The following is a 13,305-nucleotide window of genomic DNA, read 5'->3' as shown; positions in this document are numbered from 1 at the left end:
CATGTTTATTCCTCTCCTAATAATCAAGGTAAGAGATTAAGAGTTTATTGACTCTGGCATCTTGTTTGAAAAAGGAGAGTATTTCTTGGTTTGGGCTGCATTATAATCAGATTTCTGGGAGAAATATAATAATTTGCATTCTTTCTCCTACATCCTTAAAATGTGGAATATGGTGTTGTCATGTCAAAAGAAAAATATGTCCAGTAATAAAGTAAACAAAACAAAGAAGTAAGCAAAAAGAGAATGGAAAGATATTCTTAATGATCCAGAAAATGAGCTGGAAAAACAGACATTTCTGTCTATGGAAGAAAAAGTTTCTGTGGAATAATGAAGCTGATTTTGGCACACTTTTATACTCCATATGGTTGCTTGGGACTGGAAACAAAACTAGGGAAAACATTTATTCAATGTTGTTACGTATCATTTTCTTTTAGGCCATCCAAGGTGATTTATTTGTTAAAATAAAAAAAAATAGACAGAAGCTGGCCTAGGTGTATACTGGCAACTGATTTGGGCTGTTGATAGATCCTTTCCAAATATGTGTGGATTACATCATTATCTCCTTCAACCAGGACAAAGGGTTTTTATATGATTGCATGAGAAATGTAGAAAATACTCTCCTGCAATGCATTCTCAGGAGCTGATGCCATAACCTGTGCCAATTCGTCCTTGTCTCTGTAAACAGGCTTTCTGGAACAAAATGGGGAAGGACTGTAGAGGTACCAATAAAGGGGAATATTTGTAGCTCAGGGCTGAAAAGAGGGATCCTTAGTGGCCTCTGAGTTGTTTTCTTATAGAAATTTATTGCCCTTTTAGGTTACCTCATCAGCAGGGGTGGGCTTCAAATCCAATTAGCAACCAGTTCTCTGCCTGAATCAGTGCGAACGGGTAGCAGCCTACCCCCTGCTTATCAATGCTAAAAGAATAGGGTGTGTGGAGAGGAGGTGGAGGAGGAGGAGGAGGAGGAAGAGGAAGACAGCTATGGGGCCCTTGATGATCTCTGAGCTTGGTTGTTTTCTTGCAGACTTTTCATTACCCAAACTAGGTAACATCATCATTGCTACTTATGCACGCCCCCTCTAAAGACGTCTTAAGAATGGGGTGAGGTCCATGGTAGACAGTTTGAGACTGAAGCTGTGAGGGGTTGAGGCTGTAACAATGGAGTCAGATAGAGCATTCCAGGTGTTGACCACTCTGATGCTGAAGTTGTATTTTCTGCAATCGAGGTTGGAACAGTTTATCTTGATTTTGTATCAATTATTTACCAGTGTATTATTGTGGTCGAAGCTGAAGAGGTCATTGACAGGCAAGATATTGTAGCAGACAATTTTGTGTACTATGCTTAGATCGGACCACAAGCGGCACAGTTCCAGATTGTCCAAGTCCAAAATTTCAAGCCTGGAGGAATAGGGAATTCTACTGTGAGTAGGGGAGTGGAGTAGTCTTCTTGAGAAATACCTCTGAACTTGCTCAATCATCTTAATGACCTATATATAGGGTGGGTTCCAGGTGGACAAGCTGTATTAAAGAATTGGTCTGGAAAAGGTTTTGCATGCCTTAGTTAGCAATTCAATGTTCGATTACAACTCTGTTATTCTGATATTTCACAAATCTACAAAAGGAAAGATGTTTCTAGCTTTGTAGAACATCTGATTAACAAGTTGGTTTAGATTTATTTCACTGTTCATTCTGACACAGTTGTTGAATTGCAAATCAAACTCTGATCTTCATTATTGGTTACTACTTGGTGAAACCTTGCCAGAGATATTTGCTCCTTTGTCAAATGTTTATTCTGGGAAGTATTTCAGGAGGAACTACCTCTTAATGAAGGGGTCCCATGTGGCTATGAATGCATGGAACAAATTTACAGGAAAAATGCTTTTTATTTGTATTTTTTAAAATATTTTATTTCCATACTGCTTTTCCTCATAGAATTGCTCAGAAGGCTTTACAGGACAACAGTGTTTAAACAATCTTAGACAACTTCAGCAAATATAAAAGCAACAATGATTACCAGCATCAGAAGAAGAACAAAGTGAAGTTCATTTTTTTTTAAAAAAAGCAGAGGAGCAAAATAGACTTATCCTAGAGTAGTATTTATCCCATAACTGTCTAAGTGAACAGCTGAACAGTGCACAACATGAAAGAAGACAGCATGGGGGCCGGTTGAACATCTCCCAGGAAAGCTCACCAGCACTTCATAGTTCTGAAAAAAACAAAACCAAATTGGATTGTTTGGAAGGTAGAACATGAATTTTAGTCAGGCACTGTTGCTGCTAGCACTCATCTCACTGTGGGCCGACTGAGAGCAGACATTTGAATTCATTCTCAGAATGTTCCACAGCAAGCTTCTCTTACATCTATAACTTATCACCACATGGATTACTACCCTTGTAACTTTGTTTCTAGGGAGTTGTAGGCCCAAACATGCCTTGCAAAATGGAGAAAGAAGAAGGTTTTGTTGCAATCTGCACCTGCATGAGAGGAATCTGTGATTAAATTAGAGGGAAAAGTCATGAAAAGCAAGGAAGTGTTCCCATGGTCTATTCATGTGTTAATGTACCGCTATGCTTTAGAGGCACTGCAAGTGGAAGCTGACCTTTTCCCAACAGGTTGCCTCACCTTCCAATAAAAAGCCAGGTATTAACAATCTGCCATTGACCACAACTCACTGGAGACAAACTCTGAAAAACACGCCAACTTGACAGTAACTACCTGCTAAAACTGGGAGGGATGTTCCTAAAAGTCAACTTTGTACCTACTCAAGAGAACAGCCTCTGAAGACAGAGGAACATTTTGTCAAATATCAGTTTATCTGAACAGGATATGGGGAACGCTTTCAACTGAACAAATTATCTATTGAAGTACAGTTTGTTTATTCATTTTTCCCGATGTGTCTGCTGCCTCACCTCATCTCTCTTCGTTAACTCCACTAATTGTCAGGGATCCTGACATACGCTGTTCTTAAAACAGTCTCTGGAAAAGCCTTCTGAAGCTATTCTGCTTCAAGGGAGAGTAAAGTTATGACTGAGAAACCCCATGTCCTTTACCATTTTGATTAGGAGAAAAATTCACAGCATTCCTTCTTGAACTTCAGGTACTGAACAGGTAGAATCTACCCAGAGCAAGCAGTTCCCAAAATTTTGAGGATCCAAGTCAATAAAATATTTACAGATCATAACCTGAACCTTGAATTGGAGCTGGAAGTCCATCAGTTAACCAATACAACTCACCCAAAACAGTGTTATCTCACCATGCCAGCTTTTACTAGTCAAGAGTTGGGCATCTATGTTAGTGTTAGCTGCAGCTTCTTTGAAAGCTTCTAGTTGAAATATAATTGTATTCTTGCAAGACAAACTTTCTGTCTGTTTAGTTACACTTGACATTTAAACGTGTACAGGAGATTGCACTTCAAAAACTAGGGGGCAATTCTGGAATTGAAAACAAATTTGATTTCATGTTATGTGTATTCAAATTCAAAATTTGAAATTAAGAGCTGCAGTCAAGGCTTTCGGGATCTCAAATTGAGCTCCTCTGTGATAAGCCATGGTTTATTTTATCTATGGCTTGTCAAACAATTTATACTGATCTTGTTTATATTTAATAGTAAACTATCAATGATAATTTACAAGTCATAAAGGTTAAATTTCCATATCAGCTAAAAGGAACAATCCTCACAGTGATATATTATTGTTTTTTGGGGTACATCTGACATCAGGAAGGATGCTAAATACTGGCACTGCCCACTATCAATCTCTTTACTAGCTTACACTGACAAATAATCAGACAGCTGCCAATTTTATTTTCTGTTATGCCTCTGGAGCTGTTAACAATTTTCTATCACCTTCTGGAACAGTGGCAACTTTAAATGTTCCTTGGTAAGTCCATAGTATCAACATTGGAATAGAAAATGTTGAACTGAAAAGAGAGAAAAAGCTTGTTTATAAGGAAAGGATGAAAATTGACAAGCACGACACCTTAGTTGCTCACAACTCAATGTCAAGCACCATAATACAGAAATAATTCCAAAAAGATTTTTAAAATGTTTATAATCTTGGAATAGAGATTCTGACTCATAATAATGATTGTTAAATAATATTATTAGGTCCTATTTCTTTGAATTTCTCTTCTGTCCTATGTGTCAGGTGTTATTAGCCTTAGGTGTGCTGAGATACATTTTTGAAAGTAAGGCATTGTTTTAGATCCGTAGAGGAGAGAGCTGGAAATGGCTTAAATGTTTGTTTTTTTTTGCTTCTTTCCCCCTCCCCAATTCTATTCCTGCATTTCCTGATTTCCTTTAGGATAGTTGTACAAATAAACGTACCTTCACATTTATGGCTCTTTCTACTTCCTTTCCCAACTGTCCAGAATATCAGGTTCTCAATAAACAAAGGCTGACTAAAAGATCAATGAAACTTGGTCTGGTAAAACTCCAGACTGTACAAGCATATCATTCTGAAGAACTTTATTTGAAAAGAAAACGTGAAGGGCATACACATGAGCTGGAAATCTTGGAACACAAGATTGTGCAGGAGAATGAAAAGCCATAAAGGTAAAACATGTCTCTCTCAGGATCATTAGCATTTAGTCAATATATGAGAAGACAAAGAGGATTAATACACCTGATTCTGAATGGGATTATTTATTTCAGTTACTTTAGAAAGCAGTGGATGCTCTCAAATTGAGGCTCCTGTTATTTTGGATTTCAGCTACCATTAACCCTAACCAATATGGACAATGGTGGTGTCTGTGAAAGCTACTGTCCCAAACATCTGGATGGCAACATATTGCCTATCTTTGCTTCATTTGGTTAATTCAATTTAAAAGTGAATTCCATTTCTAATCAGTTTTATTGAACTATTAGGATAGGAATGCCTGAAAGTCTCAAGTGACGTTCAACCTCTTACCATCATTTGCAGAGAGACATCAGTGGAAAATGTCCCATCTGTGAGTGGTTCATCTGGGTATCCTGGATTGTAGTATAAAACCTGAAAGTTCCTGTCCTAAACGGGATTTGGCTTGTTGCTTCCAATCCTATTTCATTGGAGACAGAGGATCAGTGGACAAGGTCCCATGCAAACTAGGAAGCATTTAGATTTCATAGACTACTATTAGTATCTATGATCTACTGTGAATAAGTCTATCATAAAATATGTTCCATGAATAGAAATTAGGGTTTTTTTTTTGCACTGCATGCAATGAGGACAGAAGGATTTGCTTTAACTAGAGGGTCTCTAGATCAGGAGTATCAAACTCATGTCATCACGGCGTCTTCATGTGACATATCATGATTTTTTCCCCCTTCGCTAAACTGGATGTGGGCATGGCCAGCACATGATGCATATGGCCCGTGGGGTGCGAGTTTGACAGCCTTGCTCTAGATTAAATAGAGATTTAATTCTCACTGTGAGAAGAAAGTCACTCTGACAGTGAGATGGGCAGTTCCTAAATTTGATAAAGAAATAAAATAATTTTCTTTAAGAGGAAATCAAACTGTCCATGTGAAACAGCTCTAAAGCTTTATTTACACAATCCACTAATAATAGTTTGCTTAATCTTGGATTTATATGGGTCAGTTGTGTTCATTCTACATGTCACACTGAATCATCATCATGCTGACTGCATTCATAGTTTACATTAACTCACAAACATTTTGTTGTGTCATTCCAGCTGCCTAAAAGTAAGGCAAGGGGGAACAAGTGACATAATATGTGCCATGATGTCATTGTAGAGTTGACATGAATGTTGGTTTGATTCTGGATTATAAAGCAAGAAATATATAAATATGACGCAAATAATGTATACAGTGTCAATAGATAAAATCCATGTGGTCACTAGGACATCAAAATAATTTGATAGCATCTGATATATTATGTAACATTTGTGTGAACATATGAAGCACATGATGTCATTATGGCTCCTAAGGCATATTATGTATAGTGGCTATTGTTCTTCGGAAACCTTTTATACAAGTTTAGTGGCTTAATGATGTATGGTATCTATATTTGTTGGAAGAAATATCCTTCTGGGTTCAGTTCCAAGTGGGAAAAAATACACTGGAAATATGGAGGTTGTTTGGAAGGTTTAATGGTGGACAGGAACACATGGCCTGCACTCCAGAGTGAAAAGGAAGGATGATCACATGCTCCAAGGTGAAGGAAGAGATCAAGAAAGGGCTGAAGTGTTGAGAGTACCTGGGTTTTATAACCTTTGTTGGGATTTGAATTGGAGCTTGTGTTCTGATTAGTTGTCAGACTCCCATGAGGCCATGCAGGGGCAACTCTGTAGGCTGTCCTGAGTTCCAGGCTTGGTTGAGACTTGCTGGATGATGATGCACTGAAAAGGGCTTTTGGCAATTGCTATAGCGTTACTTGGAGATCTTTGTTATGTAAAGTATTCTGGCCGGGGGCCTTAATGGCCCACCCATTAACAAAGGTGGGGGTGAGCTTCTATTTCTGAGGTGAGTTTCTGCTTCTGAGTTTCTACTCTTTTTAGAGGAAATATTCTGCCTTTTTAATATTTCCCAGGATATTTCATTTTTCTAGAAGAGGGGTGGGTGTTAACTTCCTACTTATTCTATAATGTCTATATATTTATATATACTATATACTGATCCCATATATTCTCCAGAGCATGAAGATATGGGATCTGTCTGAAATTGTTTAAAGCAGCCATGTCACTAAAGCTGTATTCATAGTGTGCTTATCTCATATTAAATGAATATGACAGCATTGTTTTTTTCCAAACCACAGGAAGGGCCCTTAGACAAATCAAAAGAAGAATACAGTTTTCAGGTTCTGTTTTGAGGTTTCAAAGTTTTACTCTAACAAAAAAGCTATTATCTCATAATACATTCTCCAACAGTCTAAGATTCCATTTTGTAAAATTACTAGGGAGACTAAAGGCCAATCTTCCTCTCCTGAAAGTGAGATGACTGATTTCTTATTTTACTAGATTCTGTCTGCTCCCTTCTTTAAGGCTAATTTCTTCTGAGAAGAATGATTGTGGTGGCTTCTCTTTAAGTAGAGCAAATCGATACTTACTCTTGTTGGAGAGGCAATGAATGCTGATGAGGAATCAGTAAAGATTACTAGGTTGAAATAGGATGAGATTTGAAACAAAACCAAAACAAAATTAGATTAGAATAATCTTAATTAATATGATGGAGTAAAAGTGTGTTATAGTGACTTAAAAGATTTAGGATGAAATGTTTAATCCTGAAAGACATGAAATGATGAATGTGTTTGTTGTAATGTGATTAAAAATATTGAATGCAAATACTTTGATTCTATGGCTATTTACCTCGATTCAGCTTTGTCCTCTCGTCTTCTGACATATTTTGTGGTCATTTCCTGGGAAGATGGATGAGCTCTGATGCTGTCCAACTGGTTATTGCAATTCAGATTATTGATTCATTTTGATTCAGATACGTTGATCAATTCAGAAAAATTCAGTTGAATCAATTTATCCAATTTTCTTTAGGGAGATATAGTTAGATATTTAAAGGCTCTACTCATATATAAAATAATTGAAGTGGTTTGACTTTCTAATTCAACTTTGAGATACCATCAAATGACCTTCTGATTGCATATCAAAATTTAAACTATTTATTTACTTATTTTTTTTTAAAAAAAACCCAAACACATCAAACATATCCTGAACTAATATCTTAACTAATTGGAAGTCAGAGATGACAGTGGAAAGGGTGAAAAGAGATAAAATGTGTGAAAGTGTATAAATAGTTGTTTCATTTGTACCAATAAAGAAATCCTCAGCTTTCAAAGTGACTTTAGCTTTTAATGGGCGTTTTCTTTCCAAGTCCTATTTTACATATATATCTTTTGGGATTATAGTGTTGATTACTTTCAGGAACATTTCACAAGTGTATCCCCTTGTCATTTCTAGCTTACAAAATAAATCTAAACAAATAAATACATAGCGCATTTTCCTTCCTTCCTTCCTTCCTTCCTTCCTTCCTTCCTTCCTTCCTTCCTTCCTTCCTTCCTTCCTTCCCTCCCTCCCTCCCTCCCTCCCTCCTTCCTTCCTTCCTTCCTTCCTTGTCATTCTCATTTCCTTCCTTCCTTCCTCCTTCCTTCCTCTTTTAAACATACACACATCACTCTGTTTTATTTTATTTTTTTTAAGTTTTTTTTAATCCCACCTTTATTATTTTTATAATTAACTCAAGGTGGTAAACATACTTAATACTACTTCATCCCACCCCAGCTTCTCAACAATAACACGGTGAGTTGGGTGAGAGAGAGTGACTGGTCCAAAGATCCCCAGTGTGGGTTTCATGCCTAAAGTGGGATTAGATCTCCCAGTCTCCCAGTTTTCAGCCTGATGACTAAAACCACTATTTATAATCAACACCAGGTTCTTAATCTCAACATAGCCTAACAAAGCTTCATCAAATATTGATCTTAATTTGACTTAGCATAGTGTTACATAGTGTTTTATACATTATTATGACTTTTATTTCTATTTTAGTGCAGTTGTGTGCTATTACCGGTAGTTCTTTTTCTACTTAGTCCTATTAGGTCTACAATAGAAATAAAATGGATTGATTGAAGTACATCAATTCTTTGTGTACGTGTATCATAATGACAGTAAGGAATGGCATAAGATATCAAGCTATGGGGTGTGCTACTTAGCTACTTTGTTTGCCAGCATGTTTCAAACATCGTAGAATAAGAGGGTGAGGAATTTAGAACTTAAAGACATGACAAAACACTCCCAGGCAGCAACTGTTACTCTTCTATTTACTAAATCAAGAATTTGCCAGCAGTCTGCATGATTTATAAAGTTCTTAAGTCTTTCTCACTGCTAGTAGAAGATACAAACATTGCATTGCCCATTATGTTTCAATTCATAAACTCCAAGGACTAAGGCTGAATAAAAAGAGCTGGCCAGATAAGACAAAGACAAGTAATATTTTAGTTGAAAATGAATATCCCAAACCTGACGTGCAACCAAGGGACTGATGAATTTGTTTATTCAGAATTTCTCTTTTGGAAAGGTAAGCAGCAAGATATTTTTTGTGGATAGTTTTTTTGAAGAGGAGGTGAAGGAGCTTCAAAATAAAAGAACTTAAACTTCATTGATGAAAAAACAAACTTCTCAGCATTTACATCATGCAGATATTTATTTAGTAACTCAATCTAATGTATTTATTTATTTATATAAATATATATATAAAGACATTATCCGCTTTCCCTCCAGGCGACTTACAGCAACCCATTGAAACAGCCATAAGAAGAGTTATTAAAAGATGGAACAAATTACAGCAATAAAAAAAATAAAGCAGTTGTAAGGAAAAAAAAAACTTAGTTAAATAAGTTGGTTGCTTCAGCTCACAGCAAGATGTTATTTCCCAGCACGGCCTCATCAAGGGGAGAAAAATTATTGTTAATAAATGTATCTGTATTCGAACACTCAAAAGAAATCCTTTCCGTGTGAGTGCAGAGAAGGTTATACATCAGTAAATATTCCTTTGGGGAATGTTTGGACCTATGCTTACATTTAAAATAACATTTAAATTAAGTGAAGAATAGTATTTTAAATCCCTAGTTCCATTCCCCAATGTTTGAGTTTAGATTTCTCCCTTTTGTGAGAATAAATACGTCATCTTTAGTAAGGCTGTCAAATCTGGGGACTGAATAAGAGAAGGTGGCAGAGACAGGCTAAAAAATAAATAAATAAACAGTATTTAAATGAAACGATTGTTACAACTAGGTTACATGCATTAAGTGCTAGAATTCTCCTTGTAAATAATTTCCTCTCCTTTTTCAGATTAAAAAAAAAACAAACCTAGAATTTGGTATGACCATGGCTACGCGGTTTAGATTTCACAGAAGGTAGATGAGATGTAAACCTTGATGTTACTTCTGCAATTAATTAATTGCTTCCATGGACATTAAAGGGTCTCGGCTTATTAAAAGTTAGCATGTCAGGGCACAGCTGGGTTAGAATCTCTTTGGGTTAGATAAAGGCAACTCTGTCATTTTCATTTTTCCATGTTTCAAGCATATCTTTATCCAAAGTTGGTTAGACAAAAAGCTGAAAGATAAATTGAGCTGTAAAGTAAAACCATCCATTTGCTGAGATTTCTGTAACCTTTCTCTATTCCTCTGAATACAACTCATTAAAGGACAATGGGAAAATGGGATTTTTAGTTATCTATGGCCATTTTACAGGTGTGGTAGGAATGATTCTATTCCATCATTTCTTTGCTATTAGTGTAACTCTAGTCCCACAGCGAGTTGTCCCATGATAAGTTGGCTATGGTGAGCTGTCCCATGGCAAGTCAGCTGTAGCAAGTGGGCCATGGCAAGTTGGCTATGGTGACTTCTCCACGACGAATGGTCATAGATCCAACCTAGAGATAGCACAATCCTTAAGACCAGAAGTTGTGGGTCCTCCATTACAGTCGGTTTTTAAGAAGAGATTGGAAAGCAATGTGTCCCAAATAGTATAGGACCGTGATGACAAACCTACGGCACACGTGCCATAGGTGGCACGCAGAGCCATTTGTGCCGGCATGTGAGCTGCAGGCAAACTTACGTCACTGTGCAAGTGGGTGCCTCACAGATTATCTTTGGCTGGTTTGAGGCCTTTTTTGGCCTCCCAAAGACTCGAGGAAGGCTTCTGCAGACTTCTACAAGCTTTGTAGGCCGAAATCTAGCCCCGTTTCAACACTTCCAGGTTTTTTGGAAAAATGGGGCTAGATTTTGGCCAACAAAGCTTGTAGAAGACTGCAGAAGCCTTCCTCAAGCCTTTGGGAGGCTGAAAAAGGCCTCAAACCGGCTGAAAATAAGCTGTGAGGCGCAGTGCAGGTAGGTGGGCAGTGGTGTGGTGGTGGCTGGGGGGATTGCACATGCATGTGTAGGGAATGTGGGAGGGCATTGCCTTCTGGGTGCTGGCACACGAATGCGGGTGTGCAAGCGTGTGCACAATTTTTGGCACAGGAGCCCAAAAAGGTTAGCCACCACTGATATAGGGTCTTCTGCTTGAGCAGCGCATTGGATTAGAAGACATCCAAGGTCTCTTCCAACTCTGTTATTATGTAGCTATCTTGCTGATTTTGACCCCAACTGTAGATGCCAGCAAGTCAGCTGTCAAGAGATCAACATGTTACCTGAACTGTTTTCATCCCAAGTACTCATTACAAGAGTTAGTGTTTGGATTTGCTTGTTTCTTATTTCTCTACCATTCACACTTAGCTTGTAAGTCAGAAAGCAGAAAGGGGAGACATTATAGCAGCCTTCCAATATTTGAGGGGCTGCTACAGATAGAAAGGGGTCAAGCTACTTTCCAAGGCACCCAAAGGTCAGACAAGGAATAATGGATGGAAGCTGATCAAGGAGAGATTCAACCTGGAAATAAGGAGAAACTTTCTGACAGTGAGAACAATCATCTAATGGAACAGCTTGTCTTTGGAAGTTGTGGGAGCTTCATCACTGGAGGCTTTTGAGAAGAAATTGGACTGCCATTTGTCAGAAATGGTGTAGGGTCTCTTGCTTGAGTGGGGGTTGGACTAGAAGACCTTCAAGGTCCCTTCCAACTCTGTTAATCTATAGTCTATCTCAGATCTGCAAACTACTGTTAAGCTGCTAATAAGGTTCTTAAAATAAATCTAAACATAAAGGATTCCTAAGCAGGTTTATTCAGTAGTAAGTCCCAATGGGTTCCTTTCACTTAATTTCTAGAAACACGCTTATTGTTGTCATCAGATATTCCTAGGACATTGAGAGTGGCTCTCTTCCATACAAAAGTTTTATAGCTTTTATTTGGGTCAACTGAGAAGGCCTTGACAACAGTAGTTTCAAATGGGCATTTAATCATAGCTGTTCTGCATTCTTGAATGAAGAATAAAAGCCCTTTAAAAATGGTTTCAGGAGTCAATAAAATTTCCACACTCTGGAAATTTTAAATGCTGTTTGCAATAATACAGTAAACATTTAAACATTTCACTTGCCTTCCAAGCAGTCTGGATAAATGCTGAGACTTTAATAATCGAGAGGCCACCAACCAAGATGAATAGTCCATGGTTTTTTCTGATCAGCCCATGTGTTCTTCATCATTTGAATTTTAATAATCATATATTTACACTGCAATTACAGTGGTCTGATAAGAAAAGAATAACAAAAAGAGGGCTTTGCAAAGAGTAAATACTATGCAGAGAACAAATTATTCACCCAGGGGGTGACTAATTCAGTTCCTAGTGCATCGTGACCTCAGTGAAGAAATGATGGGGATTTAATTCTGAGAAATGGCTGCAGAAAACTAACTTGGATAATGGTCTAAAAGCATAGGGTAATTTTAATGCTGGCTTTTTCTGCAACAGATAATGTCCAAAGCAAACTGAATCATGTTAATTCTGAAAGCATTCAACTGGCTGCCTGTGAAGTCTTCATAGCAGCCTGTAAAGCCCCGAACAACTATTAAGCAAATATCATTTTTTTAAAAAAAGGTTTCACTCAAATCATAGACTGAGATCACAAAGGAAGTCCAGCATACAGTTCTATCTGTCCCTATCTCTCACCATGCACACTATCCAGGGAAGAGGGACTATTACAGATAGTCCTTGACTTACAACAGTTCATTCAGGGACCATTCAAAGTTACAATGGCACTGAAAAAAGTGACAATTCTTCACCCGTACAACTTTTGCAGCATCCCCTTGATCAAATTTCGGATGCTAGTCAATTGCCATGGATTTGTGACAGTTTGCACTGTCCCGGGGGTCATGTGATTGCAACTTTCTGACCAGCAATGTCCACGGGGAAGCCAGATTCACTTTACAACCGGGTTACCCACTGAACAACTGCAGTGATTCACCTAACAACTGTGGCAAGAAAAGTCCTAAAATGGGACAAAATTCACTTAATGAATGTTGTGCTTGGCATTAGAAATGTTGGGGGTCAATTGTCCTAAGTCGGGGACTAGTTGTGCATATTATTAGTTGGGCAGAAAGTAATTTTTTTTTTCAAAATTCTTTTCAAAAATCTTTATTTGATAAGCTTCCATCCGTTGCTATTTGTTCTGCCTTCAGGTGCTTTGGAGAAAAGGTTGACCCCACCCCCCCTCTTCTTTGTGACTGCTTCTCAAATTTTGGAAGACTGTTATTGTGTCTCCCCTGGTCTTTCTTTTGTTAGAAATACTCAGTTTCTGCAACCAGAGTTCTTTACAGATGTCTTTCTTTGGGATAGATCCCAAATTCTTGCCGTTTGAGAAGCTGCAGAGTTCTGGAGAGAAGATTGGACAATGAAAAACAGAATATTTCACATACCACCCCCACCCCACT

Source organism: Pseudonaja textilis, chromosome 11 (assembly GCF_049901715.1).
Source record: "Pseudonaja textilis isolate UNSWEBS1 chromosome 11, rPseTex1.2, whole genome shotgun sequence".
Lineage (NCBI taxonomy): Eukaryota > Metazoa > Chordata > Lepidosauria > Squamata > Elapidae > Pseudonaja > Pseudonaja textilis.
The sequence above is the reverse complement of the archived record's forward strand: the minus strand, read 5'-3'. Positions refer to the sequence as shown.